The sequence below is a fragment of the Dendrobates tinctorius genome, unplaced genomic scaffold (genome assembly GCF_039654945.1).
Source record: "Dendrobates tinctorius isolate UK_male_01 unplaced genomic scaffold, ASM3965494v1 ptg000016l, whole genome shotgun sequence".
Lineage (NCBI taxonomy): Eukaryota > Metazoa > Chordata > Amphibia > Anura > Dendrobatidae > Dendrobates > Dendrobates tinctorius.
Genome location: NW_027361684.1, coordinates 8,105,349 through 8,132,875, shown reverse-complemented (window position 1 = coordinate 8,132,875; position 27,527 = coordinate 8,105,349). Strand labels below are relative to the sequence as shown.

At 46.1% G+C, this 27,527-nt stretch overlaps 1 protein-coding gene across 6 annotated transcripts in view; it reads left to right on the top strand.

Annotated features, from left to right (window-relative positions):
• Positions 1 to 27,527, top strand: part of ABR (ABR activator of RhoGEF and GTPase) — a 392,053-nt gene that overhangs the window by 338,203 nt on the left and 26,323 nt on the right. The window lies entirely within an intron of this gene.

Sequence of the window (27,527 nt, the reverse complement as noted above, 5' to 3'; positions counted from 1 at the left end):
TGCTGAGGAGATGTGGATGAGATGAATCTGTGCTGCACTTTTATGTACATGCTCAGTAGTGACCAGTGCTGAGGAGATGTGGATGAGATGAATCTGTGCTGCACTTTATGTACATGCTCAGTAGTGACCAGTGCTGAGGAGATGTGGATGAGATGAATCTGTGCTGCACTTTATGTACATGCTCAGTAGTGACCAGTGCTGAGGAGATGTAGATGAGATGAATCTGTGCTGCACTTTATGTACATGCTCAGTAGTGACCAGTGCTGTGGAGATGTAGATGAGATGAATCTGTGCTGCACTTTATGCACATGCTCAGTAGTGACCAGTGCTGTGGATTCATAGATGAGATGAATCTGTGCTGCACTTTATGCACATGCTCAGTAGTGACCAGTGCTGAGGAGATGTAGATGAGATGAATCTGTGCTGCACTTTATGCACATGCTCAGTAGTGACCAGTGCTGTGGATTCATAGATGAGATAAATCTGTGCTGCACTTTATGCACATGCTCAGTAGTGACCAGTGCTGTGGAGATGTAGATGAGATGAATCTGTGCTGCACTTTATGCACATGCTCAGTAGTGACCAGTGCTGTGGATTCATAGATGAGATAAATCTGTGCTGCACTTTTATGTACATGCTCAGTAGTGACCAGTGCTGGGGAGATGTAGATGAGATGAATCTGTGCTGCACTTTATGCACATGCTCAGTAGTGACCAGTGCTGTGGAGATGTAGATGAGATGAATCTGTGCTGCACTTCATGTACATGCTCAGTAGTGACCAGTGCTGAGGAGATGTGGATGAGATGAATCTGTGCTGCACTTTTATGCACATGCTCAGTAGTGACCAGTGCTGAGGAGATGTGGATGAGATGAATCTGTGCTGCACTTTATGTACATGCTCAGTAGTGACCAGTGCTGAGGAGATGTAGATGAGATGAATCTGTGCTGCACTTTATGTACATGCTCAGTAGTGACCAGTGCTGTGGAGATGTAGATGAGATGAATCTGTGCTGCACTTTATGCACATGCTCAGTAGTGACCAGTGCTGTGGATTCATAGATGAGATGAATCTGTGCTGCACTTTATGCACATGCTCAGTAGTGACCAGTGCTGAGGAGATGTAGATGAGATGAATCTGTGCTGCACTTTATGCACATGCTCAGTAGTGACCAGTGCTGTGGAGATGTAGATGAGATGAATCTGTGCTGCACTTTATGCACATGCTCAGTAGTGACCAGTGCTGTGGATTCATAGATGAGATAAATCTGTGCTGCACTTTTATGTACATGCTCAGTAGTGACCAGTGCTGGGGAGATGTAGATGAGATGAATCTGTGCTGCACTTTATGCACATGCTCAGTAGTGACCAGTGCTGTGGAGATGTAGATGAGATGAATCTGTGCTGCACTTCATGTACATGCTCAGTAGTGACCAGTGCTGTGGGATCATAGATGAGATGAATCTGTGCTGCCCTTTATATACATGCTCAGTAGTGACCAGTGCTGTGGGGTCGTAGATGAGATGAATCTGTGCTGCACTTTATGTACATGCTCAATAAGTGACCAGTGCTGTGGGGTCGTAGATGAGATGAATCTGTGCTGCACTTTATGTACATGCTCAGTAGTGACCAGTGCTGAGGAGATGTGGATGAGATGAATCTGTGCTGCACTTTTATGTACATGCTCAGTAGTGACCAGTGCTGAGGAGATGTGGATGAGATGAATCTGTGCTGCACTTTTATGTACATGCTCAGTAGTGACCAGTGCTGAGGAGATGTAGATGAGATGAATCTGTGCTGCACTTTATGTACATGCTCAGTAGTGACCAGTGCTGTGGAGATGTAGATGAGATGAATCTGTGCTGCACTTTTATGTACATGCTCAGTAGTGACCAGTGCTGAGGAGATGTGGATGAGATGAATCTGTGCTGCACTTTATGTACATGCTCAGTAGTGACCAGTGCTGAGGAGATGTGGATGAGATGAATCTGTGCTGCACTTTATGTACATGCTCAGTAGTGACCAGTGCTGAGGAGATGTAGATGAGATGAATCTGTGCTGCACTTTATGTACATGCTCAGTAGTGACCAGTGCTGTGGAGATGTAGATGAGATGAATCTGTGCTGCACTTTATGCACATGCTCAGTAGTGACCAGTGCTGTGGATTCATAGATGAGATGAATCTGTGCTGCACTTTATGCACATGCTCAGTAGTGACCAGTGCTGTGGAGATGTAGATGAGATGAATCTGTGCTGCACTTTATGCACATGCTCAGTAGTGACCAGTGCTGTGGATTCATAGATGAGATGAATCTGTGCTGCACTTTATGCACATGCTCAGTAGTGACCAGTGCTGTGGAGATGTAGATGAGATGAATCTGTGCTGCACTTTATGCACATGCTCAGTAGTGACCAGTGCTGTGGAGTCATAGATGAGATGAATCTGTGCTGCACTTTATGCACATGCTCAGTGGTGACCAGTGCTGTGGAGATGTAGCTGAGATGAATCTGTGCTGCCCTTTATGCACATGCTCAGTAGTGACCAGTGCTGTGGAGTCATAGATGAGATAAATCTGTGCTGCAATTTATGCTCAGTAGTGAGGTAGGGCTGTGGAGTCAGGGTAAGGGAAATTGGGGAGTCTGAGTCGTAGGTTTGGCTGGACTCCACAGCCCTGATTCGGCTGACAGCTATCTTCGCCGACTCCTCCATGTAAAGAAACACTGCTAGGCCAAGCGCTCCTGTGATTCTCTATGAGAAAGCCACTGCCACAATCATCTGACATTGGTTTACCTCATGGAGAACTAGGGGATCCACCCGATCCTTATGTCCCCGATATAATCTGTCATGGCAGAGTTGGGAGGCTCCTATACACGTTACATGGCTGGGTTCAGACGAATTTTATCTGATGTGTATGGAGGCCTGGAGACCTCAAGTAGTGAGTGCATTTCCCTCTCTTTTTGGCATTTCTCTTTATCACATTATTTTGCCTTTCCGGTGGCTACGCTGGAATGTTAATGCTTTGCAGGGTTTATGGGGCGAGATGCATACCATCCCTGTTTTCTTGCTTTTCTCCTCTATCATCTTAATGTGTTTAACAAAACAGCCTCCACACTCCAGCCTCTTACTACTTGGAGAAAGAGCAGCATGTGTGTGTATGACACTGAACAAATAAATGCAATTCTTGCCCGGTTTGTGCAGACTTTGAGGTTTCCCAATCTGTTGGAGAGGGTGATGAAATAATATCTGCTAATCAGTTCTTCAGTCAAGTTTTTTTCCTGCATCTTTTAGGGTCTACCTACATTATCACGTTACATGGTCTGTGAAGGCCATGATTGATCTCGTACAAGTTTTATTGAATAAATCAGAAGGATTGACACAACAGAATTTGCAAGCAGCACTAAAGCAATTTTCTTTTATAGATTTTACTCACTCACTTATATGGTACCATTAGTGATGAGCGAACGTGCTCAGGTTAGGTGTTATCTGAGCATGCTCATGTGCAAACGGTGTCTTCAGCGTGCTCGAAAAATATGTTTGAGTCCCTGCGGCTGTATGTTTCGGGGCTGTTCGACTGCCACAACACATGCAGGGATTGTCTGGGAATTATACGGCTTTATGATTTCTGAAGAGCAGAGGTGCACACATTTTTTTGGCCAAGTGCAAAATTATGTACCACTCCCAAGGTCCACATAAAATTTAAAACGATATTCTGATCAGAGTTATATATCAACAGTACTATAAAAAAAAAAAAAAAATCCTCTGCACCAATATTTAGCACTTGAAGATGACCGCACAATGAGCACCACCATCACTATAGTTTGAAACCTACTGAATACAGTGGAGTCAGATGGCTCCTCATGGAATGGCATTGCGGGCCACATGTAGCCTTCTGGCCACAGGTTGTACACCGCTGCTGAAGAGTCAATATCTCAGTCACTAGAACCTACTGTGTGGTAAAACTGCATGCTCAACCACTGAAGTTTTCTACAGGGGAAACCAGTATCTGCTGTCACAGATAATGATGACTGCACAGCTCCGGTCACACAATTATAATGTAAGCGATGACCGTTCAGACTCCTGACTGTACACTTATAAAATATAGTATAAATACTGATCTTGACAAAAGAATGTTGTTACAATGTCCACGTCAAAGGGGTTGTCCTAGATTAGAAAATCATGGCTTCTTTCACCTGTAGAAATTTATAATGCTGATTTTTTATTTTTTTTTAATAACTAAAATACCTGACTTGATATTTAAAGCAATGTTATATTTTTCTTTAATTTATTTTTCTTGGAGGAGTTATAATCAGTACAATGATCACGTGAAGGCATCTTTTCCTTTTTCTTAACTATTTGCCTGTACATTTCCTAATATCTGATTTTTGTTTGGTGCTGGGCTGTTGGGCGTTATGTTCTTCAGAGATCCCAAGAGTCGGCGTGTTTTTATGTTGCATACTTTCTGGAGATTTGTGCCTGTGACTGGTTCCTGCCAAAGTCTTGCTGGCCTCTTTCGCTGCCATTTCTGATTTTGACCCATGTGGGACAGGGGTCTGAAATTGAAAGCAGATGTTTTACGGGCATTTCTTTTGCTGGATTTTTTTTTTTTTTCTTAAATGTGGATTTGATTTTTTTGATTACATAGTTTTGTGCTTTAGTCTTTAACCAAATTGTGCAGGATTTTATTTTTATTGCATGATTCTACCAATCAAGCCTCAGTAACAGTGCAGTGCCCCCTCCTCAATATCCGTGCCAGTCTTGTGTGTAAAAGGGGACCATTTTCATTCTATTTTAATGGAAACAGATCTCCGCAGAGGTAATAAGTGAGGGGTTCACAAGCCTTTTCTTTCGGGAATGTTTTCCTTTTTGCCTCTGCTGAGATTTATTCCTCTTTCTGAAGGAAATAAAAACTGAATGGAAATGTAACCTGCATTACACCTACGGAAACAAAGCCTTATTCATGATCAGCCACCTATAAACCAGTGAAATCTCCGATGATCTGTGCACAGAGCACGTTCACACGTCTCAGTCCTAGCCCCCGGTGGTGCTCATAATCTCACAGTAGAAGTGCTGGAATCAATGCCGTTTTTTGCAGAAAAAAAAAAACAATTGCAGTGTACATTGGAGGTTTACATCATGAGAATTTCCCTGATACTAATAAAGAATGTGACTGTGTAGGTATACACTGGTAAAAATTGCCTGTGGGTTCCAACATTAAAGGTGTACTGCCATCTCCAAGATCCCATAACAATATGTAGTGGGTGGATTTAGAATAATATTTGCAAATACCTCCAATTAGAGATGTAGTATAGTTCTTCTGATTCGCTATGTCACTTACCCCTTGTTCAGAGCATTGTAGTAGCATACAGTGGGGAAAAAAAGTATTTAGTCAGTCAGCAATAGTGCAAGTTCCACCACTTAAAAAGATGAGGCATCTGTAATTTACACCATAGGTAGACCTCAACTATGGGAGACAAACTGAGAAAAAAAAAATCCAGAAAATCACATTGTCTGTTTTTTTTTTCATTTTATTTGCATATTATGGTGGAAAATAAGTATTTGGTCAGAAACAAGCAATCAAGATTTCTGGCTCTCACAGACCTGTAACTTCTTCTTTAAGAGTCTCCTCTTTCCTCCACTCATTACCTGTAGTAATGGCACCTGTTTAAACTTGTTATCAGTATAAAAAGACACCTGTGCACACCCTCAAACAGTCTGACTCCAAACTCCACTAAGGTGAAGACCAAAGAGCTGTCAAAGGACACCAGAAACAAAATTGTAGCCCTGCACCAGGCTGGGAAGACTGAATCTGCAATAGCCAACCAGCTTGGAGTGAAGAAATCAACTGTGGGAGCAATAATTAGAAAATGGAAGACATACAAGACCACTGATAATCTCCCTCGATCTGGTGCTCCACGCAAAATCCCACCCCGTGGGGTCAGAATGATCACAAGAACGGTGAGCAAAAATCCCAGAACCACGCGGGGGGACCTAGTGAATGAACTGCAGAGAGCTGGGACCAATGTAACAAGGCCTACCATAAGTAATACACTACGCCACCATGGACTCAGATCCTGCAGTGCCAGACGTGTCCCACTGCTTAAGCCTGTACATGTCCGGGCCCGTCTGAAGTTTGCTAGAGAGCATTTGGATGATCCAGAGGAGTTTTGGGAGAATGTCCTATGGTCTGATGAAACCAAACTGGAACTGTTTGGTAGAAACACAACTTGTCGCGTTTGGAGGAAAAAGAATACTGAGTTGCATCCATCAAACACCATACCTACTGTAAAGCATGGTGGTGGAAACATCATGCTTTGGGGCTGTTTCTCTGCAAAGGGGCCAGGACGACTGATCCGGGTACATGAAAGAATGAATGGGGCCATGTATCGTGAGATTTTGAGTGCAAACCTCCTTCCATCAGCAAGGGCATTGAAGATGAAACGTGGCTGGGTCTTTCAACATGACAATGATCCAAAGCACACCGCCAGGGCAACGAAGGAGTGGCTTCGTAAGAAGCATTTCAAGGTCCTGGAGTGGCCTAGCCAGTCTCCAGATCTCATCCCTATAGAAAACCTTTGGAGGGAGTTGAAAGTCCGTGTTGCCAAGCGAAAAGCCAAAAACATCACTGCTCTAGAGGAGATCTGCATGGAGGAATGGGCCTACATACCAACAACAGTGTGTGGCAACCTTGTGAAGACTTACAGAAAACGTTTGACCTCTGTCATTGCCAACAAAGGATATATCACAAAGTATTGAGATGAAATTTTGTTTCTGACCAAATACTTACTGGCGAGATCGCTGATATTGTGACACATCAGCAATCGCTGTGTGTAACATCCAGCAGCGATCGAACCCCCCCCGCGGGGTATCGCTGATCGTGCTGGATCATCCTGGCCCGTTTTTTCATCGCTGGTCTCCCACTGGCCAGCGCGCATCGCTGCGTGTGGCAGCAGGAGCCAGCGATGAGCGACGCTGCACACTGGTTACCAACATAAACATCGGGTTTCTAAGGTTTGCGGGGCCCTTAGAAACCCGATGTTTACCCTAGATACCAGCGTGCACTGCAGGCAGGGCGGAAGGTGGAGGCAGAGCGCCGAGCGGCGCACAGACCGGAGTAGCTCTGCTATCTGCTACTCCAGTCTGTCAAACCGGAGTAGCAGATAGAGCTACGCCGGTCTGTCTGCGCCGCTCTGCCTCCACCTCCCGCCCTGCCTTAAGTGCACGCTGGTATCTAGGGTAAACATCGGGTTTCTAAGGGCCCCGCAGCTCTTAGAAACCCGATGGTTACGTTGGTAACCAGCGTGCTCGCTGGTCCTGATCGCTGGAGGGTCTGTTAATGTGACAGCTCACCAGCGATCAGCTAACAATGTCCCAGTGATCCCATCCACGTCGGATCGTTGGTGGGATCGCTGGGACATCGTTATGTGTAACGGTACACTTAGATTATTTCTATTTAACATACTAATTTGTCTCTCTGCAATAATGCACTGATGCCCGGGTTTTACCCTTGGTCCGAAGTCAGGTGGCTTCACGTACGACCCTGTGCTTGGCAGTAGATAGTCATGTGCCGACATAAAGGGCCTGCCATGTGCAACTGGTGAAAGAGGAGAAAAAAACATGCTGACAATAGTAAAAGATGCAATGGAAAAATCCTGAAGATATAAATGCATTTTTTGGATTTTATATCAACGCGTTTTAAAGCACACCTGCTTCTTCCTCAGGACAAACCACAGAAGTACTCCTGTCTGGTTGCTTATTTGATTAGCTAAGCCAGCCCCCTTCTCTTTCTATACATGAGCAATGACAAAGAAGGTGCCTGGCTGAGCTACCGAAACAAGCAGTGAGTATCATACCCATGACTAATGAAACCTTCACACTGCAAATTCTCTCCTATGCTGAACACTGGGCCAGAAGAGAAGCTGCCAAGACCAAGGGCGAAAGGGAGACATCAGTGGAGCTTTGGAAACCGTTGTCCATTAGTAAGTTATATAGAATTACACCAAGAAAACATCAAAACTTCAATAAAGTGGATGATCCTACGACCCTTTTAATCATGTGCAGAGGGTTTAGAGCTCTGTCTGAAAATCGAGTCCTGGCCAGGGTGGGTATTTTAAATTCTTATTTTTCTAATCTCTTCTATACTTTATCCACAGTCACTCCGAGGCTCCGCATAGCGCCCTTTAACTCTTGGACACCTCGGTGCAGACAGGGCATCGCTGGCAGTCCCTTTACATTTCCGTAAGGAGCAGGGAATAGCTTCATATGATCGTTTCCTTCATTTCCTTAAATCTTCTATTCTCCACTAGCTAAGCAGATTCCCTGAACAAATGAGATTTCTCTCTTCCTTTGTTGACGCTGGATTGAGCCGCCTGGCAGTTCATTCTTTGTCGGGGCTTCAGAAGGAAAATGTATGGAGCAGAAGAACCTTGGAGGTTTTATCTGGCCACTGCCGCTGTTATCAGTTACTGTCAGAAGCCGGTATCACGAATGGCAGAAAATCCACATCCATGAAAGGTGGCGGCTAAAGCGGCAGCTGCATGTGTACAAAAAAAACATCCCGCCACAGCAGAGCAAGCAAGCGCCATCAGTCCCCTTGCTCCTCTGCCTCATTATAGACAGTAGCCAATTGTGCTAGTCACAAATGACTCCTTTAATACTGTAAAGGCAGACTCGTAGTTATACAACTACTTCCATATATATGAAGGTTTGTCATATGGTGTATAATAACACTGCTACGCCTCTGTGTATAATAACACTGCTATGCTAAAAACCTGTTTCTAGTTGTACTCGGTAGTCAACTGGCCCTGACAGTCTGTCTGTCTAGGCTGTCCACTAGAAAGGGGATATTCTCTCCTAAATACTGCAGATTAGTCACGACAGATTTGCCAAAAGGATCCTCATCTTTTAACCATATACAGTGGGGAAAATAACTACATGATACACTGTAGATTTTGACGTTTTCCCACCTACAAAGAATAGAAAGGTTTGTAATTTTTATAGTTACACTTCAGCTATGAGACAGAATCTTAAAGAAAAAAAATCCAGGAAATCACATTGTATGATTTTTGAATAATTTGCATTTTACTGCATGAAATAAGTACGGTATTTCATACAATAGAAAAACAGAACTTAATAGAGGTTAGACATTTCCTGTAGTTTTTGACCAAGTTTGCACACACTGCAGTAGTCCACGCCTCCATTTTGATTCTCCAGATCTTTCAGGTTTCGGGGCTGTCGCTGGGCCACATTGAGTTTCAGCTCCCTCCAAAGATTTTTTTATTGGTTTCATGTCTGGAGTCTGGCTAGGCCGCTCCAGGACCTTGAAATGCTTCTTACGGAGCCACTTCTTAGTTGTCCTGGCTGTGTTTCATTTCATTGTCATGCTGGAAGACACAGCCATAACCTGTCTTCAACTCTCTTACTGAAGGAAGGAGGTTGTTGGCCAAAATCTCTGGTGTAAATGACCCCATACATCCTCCCTTCAATAAGGTGCAGTCTTCCTGTGCCCTTTGGGTCTTTGCATTTTTTTTTTTTTTTACAAAGTATCATCTTTCCCACACCATGCTTCACAGTTGGGATAGTGTTCTTGGGATTGTACTTATCCTTCTTCCTCCAAACTCGGTGAGTGGCGCTGATACCAAAAAGTTCTATTTTGGTCTTATCTTACCACATGACCTTCTCCCATGCCTCCTTTGAAGTTCACCAATGACCATCTGGATCATCGAAATGGGCCTGGGCATTTGCTAGCGTGAGCAGGGGGGAACTTGCATACCCTGAAGGATTTTAATTCATGACGGCATAGTGTGTTACTAACAGTAACGTTTGAGACTGAGGTCCCAGCTCTCCATGTTATTGACTAGGTCCTCCAGTGTAGTTCTGGGCTGATTCCTGACCTTTCTCAAAATCATCCTTACCACACAAAGCGAGATCCTGCATGGATCCCCAGACAGAGGAAGATGGACAGTCTTGTGTTTCTTCCATTTTCTAATAAATGTGCCAACAGTTGCCTTCTCGCCAAGCTGCTTAGGCTAGTTTCACACTAGCGTTTCCTGGAGCTGCGTCGGGCTGTGCACGCCCACCGCTAAACTCCGTCCCCTGCCGTGCCTCCTCCTGTCAGCTCAGCCTATGGGCGCATGCGGCCTGAATGTGACCTACGTTCCCTATCTTTAGCATTGGGTACGCAGGCTGGGTGCAGGTATGCATTTGCCGGCGCATACGTCCTTTTGACGGTGCGTAGAATGCACAAAAATGCAACACGGTGCGTTTGGCGCAGGTCGGCGCACCGTCAAAAGGACGCCTGAGCCGGCAAACATACCTGTGCACGGCCTGCGTACCCAATGCTAAAAATAGGGTACGCAGGTCGCATGCAAGGCTGCATGCGCCCATAGGCGGAGCTGACGGAAGGAGGCGTGGCAGGGGGCGGAACTTAGCAGCGGCCGTGCGCAGACCGACGCAGGTCAGTGAAACGCTAGTGTGAAACTAGCCTTACCTATTGTCCTGTAGCCCATCCAAGCCTTGTGCAAGTCTACAATTTTGTCCCTGGTGTTCTTAGACAGCTGTTTGGTCTAACAGCGAGTTCAAACAGATGCAATTAATACAGGTAATGAGTGCAGAGTAGGAGGGCTTCTTAAAGAAAAACTTAGATGTTTGAAAGCCAGATTTCTTGCTGGTTGGTAGGTGATCAAATACTTTAATGTCATTCAATAAAATGCGATTTAATTATGTAAAAATCATGCAATGTGATTTTCTGTTATTTATTTTTATATTTTATCTCACAGTTGAAGTGTACTTACAATAAAAATTAGACCTCTCCTTTCTTTGTAGGTGGGAAAACTTGCAAAATCAGCAGTGTATCAAATACTTATTTTCCCCGCTGTGTATATGAGGGGTGTGGAGTCATGGCTGGATCCACACACAGCGATTTATAGTATAACTGACATTTTTAAGCCAAACCCAGCATATGTACGGGTTATAGCTTTTATTCTGGCTTTTTTTCCTCCAAAAAGTTAGTAACCTCACTAATTTTCTCCTTCGCCTCATTGGGGGACACAGATACTGTGAGTGTATGCTTCTGCCGCTAGGAGGCTGACACTAAGTGAAAAAAAGGTTAGCTCCTCCGTCGTATACACCCTCGCCCCTATTGTGGGCGGAACTAATTTTTTTGCTTAGTGTCCATGGAGGCACACACGTCTGGTTTTGCTCCAGAATTTTTCTTTCTTTTTTTTTCCCATGAAGATGAGACAGGGGCGACGAACCCTATTGAAAGGGTCCGATCTCCCCAAACCATCAACGGGCGAGTACGTGTTGAGTATCGTCTCCACATATCCCCTCCCGCACCGTGGGACATATCTGGGCCGTCTTCCCCAGACCTTTTTTTATTTTATTTTTACCGTCTATGAAGATGAGACAGGGGCAACGGATCCTAAAATGAGACAGGGGCGACGGACCCTATTGAAAGGGTCCGATTTCCCCAAACCATCAACGGGCGAGCATGTGCCAGTGTCCCTCCACGTATCTTCTCCCACAACGTGGGACACAATGCCGGACTTAGCCCTGACCACCCCTAGGTATTGAAACCACGGGCTGTACAGAGGCACAAGACTAGTCCGTGCGGCCCCCACTGCTCCACCAATGCTTAGACTGCGGTGCTGCTAGGCGGCGGGCGGTCCCTCTCCTCACCCCCTGAAGGGGTTAGATGGAGCTAGGGTGCCTGCACCGTCCTATTTTGTCAAGGCCCCCTCACATACCTGAGCTGGGAAGCTGAAGAGGATCGTCAGTGAGGAGAGGGCCTGGGAGGACTCCTGCGGCGAAGATCCGGGGCTGGAGCCCTTAGCTGTCAGATGCCACCGGCCATTGGCTGCAGAGCGGTGCGGAGAAGCCCGTGCCAGTAAGTAGCGCCATTTTTTTGTGGCGCCATGGAGTTCGCGCCCCCCGTTCCCCCGTCGCGGGCAGGGGATAAATTGAGGCCGCGGCTTTAGCCGAAGCTAGGCCGCGACCGGAGGTTCCGCCTCCGGGCCGCGCGTCACTTCCGGCGGCCCGCCCCCCAGGCCTGGGCTGCGGGGGATAAATTTAGTCCCCGGCTTCGGAGCGCGGCTAGGCGGAAGACCTGAAAGTACCGCCCCTGGACCAGTTTATATGCAGGCGGTCCGCCCCACAGCTGGTGACGTGCGATTTTTGTGCGGAGGCGTCCAGGAACGGGGGGGGCACAGGACTGGGGTAAGTGCTGCCCGGGAGACCACAGGGAAAATGAGGTGCTACCTCCTTTCCTCCATCCCCAGCAGCGAACAGATACAGCATGTCCGAAGAAGCGGCATGCATCTCATCGGGCTGCGTTTCCGCGGGCGCAGAGCAAGCGATTATGCAAAGCCGGCAACTCAAAACGCGCCCAGGAGCCCTCCCCTGTGACCGAACCCAAAATGCTGGTGTGGGCAGACCGCAGAGGACGACGCTCGGGATTCCCGCTGTGCAGCGCCCGGAACCCGACGCCTAACAGAACCCCAGTGTCCGTCCTCCCCTGCGACCGCGACCAATGTGCCAAGCCCCCCAGAGTGGGCCCTATCACTGTCACAGTTCATGCAATTGAGTCCCTTCAGGCCCCAGATGGGGGCAGGGACAGTGGCTCGCTGGTCTTAGAGGGGACCTCCACCTCACAAGAGCCTCTCGCCTGCAGGGGCCGCTCTCACTCCAGGCAGACTCGAGGGAAACGAATCCACGCGGTGTCACCCAGTCCATCCGGTGCCTTGGCATCCGTAAGTTCTGCTTCTCGCTCCCCGTCACCAGTGGTTGATAGCGAGCAGACCTCAGAATTCGACTCAGACAAGCCCCTTGACCTGGATACTCCAGCGTCACGTGAAACAGTGGACAGCCTCATAGAAGCCGTCAATTAGACCTTGGGGATTGAGGATGATCCCGCAGCGGCTACGGTGCATAAGGTAGCGTTTAAGCGAGTGAAGCGGCCGCACAGAATTTTTTCCTCTCACCCTGAGTTTGAGGGCATAGTGCAGCGACACAGGGAATGACCAGACAGGCATTTCTCGGGTCAAAAGGCACTGGAAGCAAGGTATCCATTTTCCCCGGACCTCTGTAAAAAATGGACGGAATCTCCCGACGGTGGATCCACCGGTGTCGCGCCTAGCCACTATAATCCTGTTATCCGGGTCTAGCGTTTCCTCTATTAAGGATCCCACGGATCGCCTCATAGAGAGCTCAGTATATGAGGTGTCAGGATCAGCGCTCTCTCCCTCATTAGCAGCAACTTGGGTAGCCAGGGCCATGATCTCATGGTCATAATCATTAAACAAGGTCGCGCAGGAGCAAGAGCTACCTGCAGAAAGATCGGAAATCGCGAGTCAGATCGCTATGGCCGGAGATTACGTAATCAAGGCGTCTTTGGATGCGGCCAATTGCTCGGCACTTGCAGCCGCTAACGCAATTTCTATCGGAAGAGCCCTATAGTTAAGGATATGGCATGGCCGTGGAGTCTTGAAGTTGGATAAACTTATCTCCGACTCCACAGGAGGTAAGAGTGGTCTTCTCCCTCAACAAAAGGTCAAACCACCTTTTCGCCACCCTTTTTAGGCACGTTTTTGGCCTTTCGCAACCCCGGGTGGACCAAAGCGGCCAATTCCGCCGCTTCAGGCCGCCCTAACCAGGATAGGGGCGGCAGGTCTCAATAGAACCAACCCATTGGGGAGAATGCGAACTCAACAGCCAGATCAATGGGATCCAGATCCCAAAGATCGTCAGCCAAATGACTCGAGGCGCTTGCCAGACGACACCAGCAAAGTGGGCGGCCGGCTACTCTGGTTTCGGCGCGTCTGGTTCAGTGTCGCGCACGACGCATGGGTAAAGGAGTTGGTGGCCTCAGGTTACAAAATAGAATTTGTCAGATTCCCTCAAAGACGGTTTTTTCTTTCTTGTCTTCCCAGGGTGGATACCCAAGCAACAGCTCTGTTGGAGCCATCGAATCGCTCCAGCGCAATGGGATCATTGTTCCCGTGCCACAGCACGAAAGGACTCAGTGCTTCTATTCCAACCTGTTTGCGGGTCCCAAAAAGGACGGGTATGTTAGACCGATTTTGGATCTCAAACATCTGAACAAATTCATCAGGATCAGACATTTCCGGGTGGAGTCTTTCCGTTCAGTCATATCGGCCATGGAGCAGGGAGAGTACTTGGCCTCGGTCGACATCCAGGACGCATATCTGCATAGTCCCATTTTTCCTCCTCATCAAAGGTTACTGCGTTTTGCCATCAACGGGCGACATTGTCAGTTCATGGCACTTCCTTTCGGGTTAGCCACGGTTCCCAGAGTGTTCACAAAGGTTATGGCAGTGGTCATGGCCATTCTGCATTCTTGAGGCATAGTCGTCTTACCTTACTTGGACGACCTATTGGCCATAGGCCCTTCAATACAGGCACGCGAGGAAAATGTCAGCATCACGCTAGATACTCTTGCCCGCTTAGGGTGGCTGGTCAATGCGAAGAAGTCATCCCTTGTGCCAGCTCAGAGGATCTTCTTCTTAGGAATGATCTTCGACACTTGCCAAGGGTTGGTAATTCTCCCTCAGGAAAAAGCCCTAGCTCTCCGGCAGGGAGTCCGGACTCTTAGCCAACCAGTCCCTCATACCCTTCGTTTCGGGATGAGGATTCTAGGGAAAATGGCAGCAATGGGAGCGGTACCATTCGCCCAGTTCCATTTTCGCCCCCTGCAGTGTGCCCTCTTGGCAGCCTGGGATAAGAATCCTTTCACGCTTGATCGACGGTGCCGACTGTCCCCTCAAGTCAGGCAGTCGCTCGGATGGCGGATAACCAGTTCCTCTCTGACCCAGGGGAAACCCTTCCCCCCAGACCATTGGTTGGTGGTAACAACCGTCGCCAGTCTCCTCGGCTGGGGAGCAGTGTTTCGCCACCATACAACCCAGGGACAGTGGTCGCCACAGGAGACACGTCTCCCGACCAACTTACTGGAGATACGAGCGATTCGGCTGGCTCTGCAGCAGTTTCATCACTTCTTAGCAGGCCGCCCCGTCCGAATTCAATCGGACAACGCCATGGCAGTGGCTTACGTAAATCACCAAGGGTGCACCCGCAGCAGAGCAACTATGCGCGAGGTGGGGCACGTTCTTCAGTGGGCCGAAGCAAACCACTCAGTGATTTTGGCAGTCCACATCCCGGGTGTGGAGAACTGGGCGGCAGACTTTCTCAGCCGGCGGGGTCTTGCGTCCGGAGAGTGGTCACTACATTCTGAGGTCTTCCAGCATATTTGTCAACTGTGGGGAACTCCGGATGTGGAACTGATGGCTTCCAGGGTGAACGCCAAGGTACCCACATATGTCGCTTGGGCCAGGGACCCGCAAGCGATTGCTGTGGAGGCGTTGGTTCCACCATGGAACCAGTTCCGCTTCCCATATCTATTTCCCCCGCTGCCACTACTTCCGAGAGTTATCAAAAAGATCAGGACGGAAAGAGTTCCGGCGATTCTGCTGGCCCCGGACGGGCCCGTCGAGCATGGTACGCAGATCTAATGCAGCTGCTCGCCAACGTTCCTTGGCGTCTGCCAGAGCGCCCAGATCTACTTTCTCAAGGGCCGATCTGCCACCCGAACTAAGAGGCCCTGTGTTTGACGGCATGGCCGTTGAATCTTGGATTCTAACCCAGGCATGGTTCGGGAGCAAGGTGGTCGCTACATTGGTTAGCGCCCGGAAGCCAGCTTCATTACAAATTTACCACCACACCTGGAAGGTGTTCTTTGCTTGATGTCGAGGTCGCGATGTTTCTCCGCTGAGATTCTCGATCCCGAACATCTTGGCTTTTCTCCAGTCGGGCCTAGACTCTGGCTTGGCCCCAAGTTCCCTCAGGAGACAAATATCGGCCTTATCCATTCTGTTCCAGCGCAGAATTGCTACCAATTTGCAGGTGAAGACTTTCATCCAGGGAGTCTCCCACTTGGTACCTCCCTATAAGGCGCCTATGGACCCCTGGGACCTTAACCTGGTCCTAAGTGTTCTGCAGGAAGCTCCATTTGAACCGCTTCAGGATATCTCCTTGAGGTACCTTTCCTGGAAAGTGGTGTTCCTAGTGGCCATCACTTCTATCAGGCGGGTTTCAGAGCTGGCGGCCCTATCCTGCTGAGCTCCGTTCCTTACTTTCCATAAGTATAAGGTGGTGCTCAGACCAGCCCCTCCTTTTCTGCCGAAAGTCGTGTCCTCATTTCACATTAATGAGGATGTTGTCTTGCCTTCATTTGGTCCAGCATAGGTGCACCGCATGGAAAAGGCTCTTCACACGTTAGACCTGGTAAGAGCCCTCCGGAGGTACTTGTCGCAGACGGCGCCCTTACATCAGACGGACACTCTGTTCGTGCTCTCTGCAGGAAGGGACTCGCTGCCTCAAAATCGACCATAGCCAGATGGATTCGTTTGACTATTCAGGAGTCCTACCGCATTAGAGGCACGCCGATCCCAGCAGGGATCAGAGCGCACTCTACTCGGGCAGTGGGCGCCTCTTGGGCGCTTCGGCATCAGGCTTCGGCAGAACAGGTTTGCAAAGCAGCAACCTGGTCCTGCCTTCACACATTTGCCAGACATTATAAGGGTATGTGCACACATAGTTTTTAGTCTCTGCGGATTTTGTAGAGAAAACCGCAGGAAATCCGCAGGACAAAGTGCTGCGGTTTTTCTGCGGATTATCTGCGTTTTTTCTGCGGTTTTGCCCTGCGGTTTTACACCTCATAATGGATGAGGTGTAAAACCGCAGCGTTTCTGCAGCAAACAATTGACATGCTGCGGATTGTAAACCCGCAGCAAAACCGCGCGGAAAAAAACGCAGCATGTGCACAGCTTTTTTTTATTTCCATAGGAAATAAAGGTACTGTACAACGCAGCAGAATCTGCTGCGTTTCTGCAGAGCCAAAAATGCTGCGGAAACGCAGCAGAATCCGCAGCGTGTGCACATACCCTAATAGTCATACTCAGGCCTCGGTGGATGCGAGCGCCTGGGTAGAAGGATTCTCCAAGCAGCGGTGGCGCACCTTTAAACAAGAGGTGCATGTAGCTTGGATCGGTGAGTCAATCTCCCACCAAGGGACTGCTGTAGGATGTCCCACAGTATCTGTGTCCCCCAGTGAGGCGAAGGAGAAACATGGATTTTTGTGATAAATTCGCCGTAAAATCCTTTTCTCCAAGACGCTCATTGGGAGACACAGCACCCACCCTATTAGCCAGTTGGCTCTGTTTTTGTTTAATTAACACGCATTTATTTATGTGATATAAGGGTGGTCCTTTTCTGGACATGTACCTGTATTAAGGCTGATTTTGTTGTCCTCCAACTGCTTTGGCAATAAACTGTGTTCCGCCCGCAATAGGGGCAAGGGTGTATACGACGGAGGAGGAGCTAACCTCTTTTTTTTTTTTCACTTAGTGTCAGCCTCCTAGCGGCAGAAGCATACACCACAGTATCTGTGTCCCCCAATGAGCGTCTCAGAGAAAAGGATTTTACGGTGAGTTTATCACAAAAATCCATGTTTTTTTTAAAGCACCACTCCAGTTTTTTTTTTTTTTATTGCAGCACTGGATGGGTGCAACTAATCTAAGTTCCCTGCCCTTAGTATTGTACTGGTGCAAGCCACCGCCTTCATCTTGTATTGTTGCCTCTTCGATCGTTTTCTGCAGGCTGTGACCTGCCGGATCGCTGAGCGTTTGCTATATGATCCAGATGGCACAACTCAATGTAAGTCTACAAGGGCCAGAAGCGGGCTCTCATAGACTTACATTGATAGCTTGACCAATACCTCTGACTTCCGATCAATCAGAAGTTGAGGTCACGAGATGGCGGTGTGTGACCGGAGCGGCTCTGAAAAGAGCTGAGGATGGCAGCTGGTGATTATAGTACCTAAGGTAGGGGAATTTAGATTAATGGCACCACTAAATAAAAAAAAAATTGCTGGAGTGGTGCTTTTAAAGAATCATTTAAAAAGACAAAAATAAAATGAGTATGTTTGAAGGAGCCCCCTGTACTGTACTCACTGACCGAAAACACTATGGTGGTTGGGTCTGACTACACTGGGTTGGATTGTAGTCTGTTACCATGGAGACACATAGGTCTGTTTAAGAGCTGTAAGCACAAAGCAGTAGAATTCTTTATATAACATTTTGATATAATAAAATTTGCATTCAAAGCTGCCTATAATAGTATAAACCAGATCCTTCTATATAATACATGTCCTGTTGTATTTGCACCACATTTAGAGTCGTCATAGGTTTTGCTCCTCGTAAACATTGTTCGTAGTGAAGATGGCATTAATTGTAGCTGGTGAGCAGACCCCCTTGGGCTTCTTGGCTCAGCGTCAGACCTATTCCAGTACTCCAGACAATGAGCGTAATCTCCAGACAATGCTCCATTATATTCTATTCCACCCCCCTTCTGTTTTGAAATACAGAAAAACAATATACAAGGAAGAAGGGTGAAGCATGAATTTCACACCTGACACATGTGCAGTGGAGGCGCTCAGTGTGTGCAGTCTCTGTGGTGTCCGCTGCGCACAGACCGTGGGTGTGGAAGAGCCTTCTGAAAATATCTCGTCAGCCCGCCGGATGGTTCTGTTTTATAGGACACAAATTAATCTGCGAGCCATATGTGCTTGCAGATAAGACATCTTAGAGTGTGTAACGGATTGTCCTGTTTTATGTCGGGCTTTGAAGTCGTTTGCAAATCTTCATATAGAAATCTCACAACTTCTTCATACTGGTTTCCGTTTTTATTATGGTTTTGGTTTACGATGTTTCGTTTTAGCCACTTCACCATTAGATTAAAGTCTGGAGTTAACTTTGTGCTTTTATCGTATCTGCCCATAAGACTGGATCTCATGGGACCCATATGGGAACATACAGAAATTTGTCTCTGGAGGTGGAGGATATTCTTCTAGAGTTATATCTTCAAAGACCTTTTGATGTGACCATTATAATGTAACAATGATGTAGATGTGATAAAGTAAGGAAATTCTCATTAATGTGGCGTTCTTATCCCTCACAATTGCAAATAGATTTAGTACGCATGAGAACTATTGTGTGGGTGTTGTGGTTTTTTCTTTTTTTTTATGCGGTCACCACAGAGATATATTGTCCCTATGGACCTTTTCTATTTTCCATGTTTATGAAATGTAATGGCTTTTCAATGTGTAAATTTAAATGCATCTTCAGGAGAAAGTTACCTGGAAGAGGCATATTAAGAGGTGACCTTCAGAGACACAGAGTTTCCATGTGTTTAGGGCTACTCTTTCCCATACTCCACATCACCTACCCCCTGCTTAACCCAAATGGATTTTCCAGCGATCGCCCTGTTCATCAGCATCGCGTGGTAGCTCTTCTACATGTGTATAAACAGGACAGAAGGTCTCAGTATTAGGAAATGAGATTATTTGTGTGGGTGCTTCTCGTCAGAACTTTAACTATTAGATTCTTCGAATTTACCAATGTATTTTCCATAAGGCAATATCAAGGTATAGCCGGAATTGAGTATCCCATGCAACATTAATATGGCACACTTAGAAAACAGTAACGCATTATTTCATATTGGGTTTCATACATTTTGTGCCTTGTTTCCTAATAGAAGGGTATTAACGCAGTTGCCAGTGAGTATGCAAAAAGAAAACAGTCTTTTATGCCATCAACCATATGTTTTTGGCATGCTTGATGAGTTTATTTTCGACATGTGCGACATGGTGTTGTGGCTCAATTTGGAAGAAATTTGTTGACCAAAGTATGCCAACTTATAGATGCATAGTTGTAGGGTTTCTGCTCATTCTGCTCACTCTCGCGCTACGGTTGAGGTAGTCAGGGGAAGCGGTTTCAGTAAAATCTCCAGGCTGGTTTATTAACCTTCATAAACCACTCAGCATAACCAACAAAAAGACAGCTTTTTCCGGAACAGAGTGAAAACACAAAGTAAATAGTCCATACTTTAGTCCCGCTTTGCCCGGTCAGGTTAGTGTCCAGCGCTTGACTGCTTTAGTGAACACAAGCAATACTAGAAGACTACACACCTCCAGACACAGACAGTGAATGAGACAATTGACTTTTTACTTTTTTTTTTTTTAAATCTGCCATACCACGCCCCTGTGGATATATGAGCAGCTAGTCCCACCCTATTAACTCTCCTAGCACTATGCGTGCTTTAACCAGGTTTCCCGGGCTTACATCACCGAGGCTACCAACCTCAGTGATACAGTCTACAAAGATCAAAAATATATCCAGCATGAGCCACCTTGATAAATTTGTTGCTTTTTCAGACTGTAAGCTTGCAGCGTTAGTAATTTGGTCTCAATATGGCCTGGATCATCAAGGAGATTTTCCCAGAATTCTGGTGTAAAAACCTTGAAATTTGCCAAAATTTTGTGACTTTTGTTGCTTTTGTGCCACTCCCTGCTCCATCAACTTTTAGGGAAGTGGACAGATCTGGTGTAGGATAGGGTTATCACGAAGCTTGCCCAACTAACTCATGATAATTTAGTCCACTACACTTCTGGTGATGGCGTATGGCACTTAAGGTTGCACCAAATTCACTAAGAGACGCTTCTTCATGCGTTACACAGTTCATCAATGCTGGCGTACAAAACGCCCGACTTGATGAATCAGTTTCCTTGTCTCTGTAGCTCGTGCGCACAACAAAATCACTTGCACCATCTTTATATGGTGACTAGTAAAGTGTCAATGGACGCTTAGGTAGACATGAGCGACTATCGTTGGCTCCCTACTTATTCGGCTCGCTAATAGAGCCTGTGTGTTGTGACTGTCACACAGCCATGACACATGCAGCTTCGGCGCCGGACACCTGATTTACCGTGAGCACTCCAGGTATCCAGGTTCCCGGTGCAGCTATTCGGTAAGCTTGATTAGCGAGCCGAATAAGGCACCCATTCAGGAGAGCTGATGTCACTTATTGCTTCCAGGGGAAATGCAAGACTACTTTAAAGGGGTTCTCACCTTTAGGGACAATTGTAGTTTCTTACTTAAAGGGAACCTGTCAGCTGGATTGTGCACAGTAACCTACATATACTGTCGGGTTGGTGCCGTTATACTGATTAGGCCGGTTTCACATTCGCGCTTTTGAGCGCAGCGACGGCCTGCGCACGGCCGCCGCTAAGCCCCGTCCCCTGCCGCGCCTCCACCAGTATCTCCGCCTCCGGGCGCATGACGTTGCATGCGTCATGCGTCCCCTATCTTCATCACAGAGGGCGCAGGCCGTGCGCAGTCTGCGCACAGTCTGCGTTTGGCGGCGCATGCGTCCTTTTGACGATGCGCCGAGCAGCGCCAAACGCAACCTGTTGCATTTTGGTTGTGCTCGGCGCACCGTCAAAAGGATGCATGCGCCGCCAAACGCAGACTGTGCGCAGACTGCGCACGGCCTGCGCCCTCTGTGATGAAGATAGGGGACGCATGACGCATGCAACGTCATGCGCCCGGAGGCGGAGATACTGGTGGAGGCGGGGCTTAGCGGCGGCCGTGCGCAGGCCGTCGCTGCGCTCAAAAGCGCGAATGTGAAACCGGCCTTACAATGATACCTGGGTGATGAAATCCTTCTTGTGGTTGTTTAACCTTTATTTTCAGTTTAGCGATAATGATAGGCTTCTTGTGGTGCTCTGGTTAGGTATTCATACTGAAAACTGCTGACAGGTCACTGATCCCTCAGTGACCTTCCCCCTAGTTTACATGATGAATATTTTATATACTACTTGGAAAAAAATATATGCCCTTCTGCAGGCAGGAGCCAGCACTGCAGCATGATTGCATATATAATGTGCATGTAATCCTTTTCTTTCATGAGTGTCTGTAGGTTACTGTGCACAATCCTGCTGACAGGTTCCCTTTTAAAGGGAATCTGTTACCACATTTGACCTATCTAACATAGTAACATAGTTTTGAAGGCTGAAGGAAGACCTTATGTCCATCTAGTTCATCCTATTTTTAGTGCAGCTGTTCTGCATTGTTAATCCTGGGGAAGGCAAAAAACCCACAGAGTAGAAGCCAATTTTCTCCATAGGGAAAAAAAATTCCTTCCCCTAAGCTGGGTCAACCATCTACCTATAATATTCTGTTATTCATAACCTTCTATACTGTTACTCACAAGAAAAGCATCCATTCCTTTCTTAAATTCATTCAGTGAGTTGGCCATCACCACTTCCTCAGGAAGAGAATTCCAGAGCCTCACTGCTCTTACCGTGAAGAACCCTCTTCTATGCTGGTGCAGAAATTGTCTTTCCTCCAAACGAAGAGAATGCCCCCTTGTTCTTGTCACAGTCCTTGGTACAAACAGTTCATTGGAGAGATCTCTGTATTGCCCTCTGATATACTTGTATCTAAACTATTAATATGGGCATAGTGGCTATAGACTGCCGAAAAAAGTCTGAATGTCTAATATCAGATGCCTTGTTGTTGAGAAATCATCTTTTATAATTTTATATAAATTACCTCTTCCAGGTTCTGGGGAGAATGCTGCCTGGAAGATAACTGCCTCCAGAGCTTGTTTTACATGAAGGGGAGTTACCAGTGTGAGACAAGTAACTAACATATAGCAGAAAGAATGAAATTTGTCTTCTTGCAAACACATTTTTTGCTTCTCTCTCAGCTCTGCTGTATTGCAGCAATACTGCATGCCTGGAAGCTGAAGCTCGGAGGAACCTGCAGATGTGTCAGGTATAATCACACACAGCTTTGCAGTGAGATCAGGAGAACAGAGTGGCCATTACACATCCTACTGGTAATCTTCCTACTGGTAATCTTTACACATCACACTGGTGCCTCCCCCTTCGTGTAAAATAAGCTCTGGAGGCAGAGTTATCTTCTGGTCACCATCCTCCCCTGAGCCTTGAAGAGGTCATTTATATAAAGTGATAAAATCTAATTTTTTCTAATCTTTTTGTTTTTATATAGCGCTAACATATTCCGCAGCGCTTTAGAGTTTTGCACACATTATAAAAGCTGATTTCTCAACAACAAGACATCTGATAAGAGACACACAGGACTTTTTTCAGTAGTCTGTAGCCAGTATACCCATATTAATAGCTTCATATTAATAGCTTAGTTAGGTCAAATTGTGTGTGATTCCCTTTTAATAATTTCTGTAATTAGGATTTATATATATATATATATATATATATATATATATATATATATATATATATATATACACTCTACCTAGTTCAAAGGTTGCTACTTCGGATGGTCCTTGCTGAGGGTTATCAGCAAAAATGTGTAATAGAGTGATTTATTGAAATGATTGTAATGCAGAGTCCTGTACTATAATCATGTTCTTATGAAAGTGGAGATACACTTCCAGTTCTAAGCAGTAACTTCCTTCTAGTAACTGCCTAATCAGGATTTTTCAGAATGAGCTTTCTAAATCAAATTTCCCCTAATAAGGGTGTTTTTTAAAGGGTTTGTAATGAGACAAAGGTCACTTCTGCTGTACTCTTAGCTGTGTATGATTGAGAGCAGAGTGTCAGCCATTACACCTCTCACACTGGGAAACGCCCCTTTCTTGTAAAATAACCTCTGGAGACAGGTTCTTGGGGAAATCTTTGTCCCGCCCCTAGATTTGAACAGCTCATTTCCATATCAAGACAAAAACACATTTCTATGGAATAAAACTTTACAGATATCAATGTACTATTTTATTCAATTTTCTATGACCTACCTGTCCATATAGACGGCTGAGGAGGGTAGATTTTACTGACAGATTCCTCTTAAGGAGGTACAAGGTGCAACCACGGGCACTGTAATGCCGGTATATGTCCCCTCGGATAATATTGATGTAGAAAATTCAAGCCCTGGACCTTAGTGTATGCATTGTACAAGCTTCTAGCGCATTTATTCCCTGCCTATGTTTTGATATTTGTCTGATATCAGCAATATAATTTGCCAAATTCTGCAGAATGCCGGTGAATTCTTTGTTACTCAGTGTAATATGACTCCAGTCTAGATTAGGTCTGGATAATGTAAGACCTTTCCAAGTCCTGCAGTAGGAAACCGTTTTTAATTTCGTCAGTATAGTCAATACTTATAGAGCCTGTCAGAGATTAAAGGACAGGGCTTAAATTTCCTATTTTGAAAAGTAATACATTTTGTGTGAGGCCTCCTGGTAATTTGACCTCTTAATAGCTGCCATCATCTGACTTTGACCCCAGCGCACGAACTTTCTTCACTAGATTTGGCATTCTTCACTACTGAAAGAATTTCATTATTGGAAGTATTTTGCATTCCGTGCCGTAAGTTTCAATACCTTGATATGAAGATGTTAAAGGACATGTTCTTATAGTGGGACAATTGATTTAAGAAATATTTTAAAGCACCTGACAGAGCTCCTGCTACCCCTAAAACAATCCAAGCCATCCAAAAAATATTTTAAAAAATGATTTTAAAAGCAAGCAGCTTTGCAATTTGTTTTGAATAATTCTCTGTTCTCAAGAATGGCTGGTTCTTTAGGTTAGCGGTCACTGTTCAACATCTTGCGTAGTGCTCGGATCCCAGTAAGTGAATTATCTGAGCCGGGAGCATAGAGAAACAGAATTTTTCTGTCCCCTTTTGCCATTCACTTCCAATATGCTCGCTACTTGAGTCAAGCACTTCTGAGCGTGCAACGTGCTCGATTCAAGTACTGAGCAATTCAAGCATTTCACTGTGTAAGAACAACGTTATCTTCTAAGCTTTCCAATAGAGCTTGTAAGCACTGCACTGAAACTGGCCCGGGATCACTGGAGTGCACAGTTCTTTCCCAATCCCGGCCAGATTCAGTGCCTAAAAGCATTGGAGAACTCACAGTTCGGGCCAGCGGAGCAATGATGCTGCTGGTCCAAAATATTCAAACAGTCAGGAGTGCACTGTTCCTCAGGGAGCAGGGAGGCTGGGTAACAGTGCACTCGTGATGAAGATATTAGTGATGTATTTTCAAGCTTTTCCTGCCAATTGCAGTGCAGAAAACTAGAGAAGTCCAGTTGGCAGGTCAATATTACGTGGCTGCTGGATGGGAACATGGAGTATCGCCTCCTACCTGATAGCAGCTGCAGTTCCTATTTGGTTATCCTGCCTGACGCATTGTCTTATGTGCGTCACGCTGCCTCACTGACCTCCTGGCAGGCCAGCTAATCAGAAGAGCAGTCTGGGATGCCAGCAGGTACGAGGCTGATCACAGGGCTTCCATTCAGCAGCCACTTATTACTGATCCGGCACCTGGACCAGGCTGCTGCAAGTCAATTCAGTATCTGTATTAAAAATGGATGGCACATGGATGGCATCTGAGGGTCTTCACAATCCCATAGATTCTCTTTGAAGAGTTTGATCAGTGACTCAAAATCAGACATGACTTGATATTTTGTTGTGGACCACGTGGTACGTAAAAAGACATGGACATATGATCAGCCCCATAGACTATATTGGGTACGTGTTTTATCTATGACATCCTGACGTTGGAATGAGGCCATAGTAAAAAAAAATCCATCAGTAATTGGGAGCTGTGACATTCATTAGGTCAATTCCCTGTATGCAATCTAATAGGCAGAATGGGCCCTGTGCACAGATAGCACCTGAATGATGCCCGACAGACACCACTGACTATAGTGGTAAAGTCTTACCTTATGGACTCGTCACTAGTGATGAGTGCGGGTGCTCGTTACTCGGGTTTGTCATGGGTGTTCGGGTATGCACTGAGTATTGCGGGTTCTGGAGTGAGGTGTTCACGTCCCCATAGCCGCATGTTTTGTGGCTGTCTAACCGCCGTGGAACACGGGGACGCGAACATGTTACTCGAGCACCCGCGATACTTTGTGTGTACCCACGAGCACTCTTCACCATTTCTAGACTGCGGTTCATGTCGTCCACCGCATCTGCCTACGTAAGTGGACAAATCCTAGCCGCTGGGCAGAAGTGTCTCCCATAGTCACTACTCCAGATTGTCACATGCAGCTTTGTCCATATAGACAACAAACCATCATGTAGAAGTAGCTTATAAGCAGGGACATGGCTGATCAGCAGGAGATCGCTGAGAATTTCTATATAAGGATGTAATTTTTTTTCTTAACATCTAACATTTTGGCAAAGTTTTATTAAATTCCCAGAAACTTCAACCAAATTGAGATTTTACAAGAGTCAGTGCAAGAAATGTGAACATATGTTCTCATACAGATACACCCGTAGGCTGTAACACACTGTATTCACAGAAAGAAAGACCTACACACATATATATTATGTAATATAAGCAATAGTAATAGCAGTGATGTGCTTGTGAGCGGGGAGGTCAGTGTGACCCCATTACTGTACCAGCCTTCCCACATTTCCATTCATTCGCTGCTGTTCATATATGGGTACATGATTGTGGGCTTTGTGAATATTATACTCATCCCCCTAAAATAACACATTAATAGTAATTCTAAGTTGTCATTCATGAAACCTCTACATTTACCAAGTCTGTTTGGGGAAAACGCAGTGTTGAAATCTGTTTTCACAGGGGTTGCAGGAGTCTGGCTTTTTTTTATAGCTCATTCCATACAAATCTTCTGCAAATTTTAACTTCAAATTCACTGCACAATTTGTGCTGCATGATTTGGAAACTTCACCTCAGTTGGTTTTATCAGGGATGGAATCGGCAATGAATTTACCGTACATGTCGCTGCCTTTAAGGCGTATTCACACAGGGAAACTGTCTTCAGAATATTAGACTAAAGGCCCTCTAAGGCTTATTAAATTCTTTGCTTGTAGTTTTTTGTTAGATAATTGTAGAGAAGTCCGGCGTTGACGTATTAATTGCAAGTGCAGGGGGCGGACACTGCACCTCCAACTCTCCGGCCTCTGATGAATAGGTCTCTTTTCTCCGTGAGCTGCCTGCCCTTTCCAAGATTCTGCATTATTGCTCAGGTCGTCTCATCAGAGGGGGTGACATATGCGCTGTAAGCGCCTGATGACACTGCAAGAGCTGGACCACCAATCTGCACATGTACCGCCCCTCAGATGAATCGACCCTGGGCAGGGAGGCAGGTCACTCTGAGAGCAAAGTGGTCCGTTCATCAGAGTCCAGCAGCAGGCAGGGAAAAGGGAGAGAGGCCGGAGAGCTGGAGGTGCAGTGTCCGCCCCCATGCACTTGTGATTTAGACTTCAAGGCCGGATTTCTCTACAATTTCCAAATGAAATACTACAAGCAAAGTATGAAGGTAATAAGCATTAAAAGGCCACTACACACTTTCCTTTATATAGGAGTCTAATAACCTGTTTACAGATTTCTTGTTTGTTTTTTTTAACATTACTTTGCTGAGTTTTTTTAAGCACCCCAGCCAGAATATATGTCTGGGATGCATTTTTTGATGTTTTATGTCTTCAGTCTATTTTTTTTCTCTATGTATCTCTTCATTGTATGAGGTGTAGTAATGGTGATTTTGATGCATTTACGCTTCAAAAAACGCATCAAAAACCTATACGTTGATCAGAGTGTGTTCTGATTCTCTTGGCTGGAGCAAAACATGTCTCCAACTTCTCCATGTTGTCAGTCT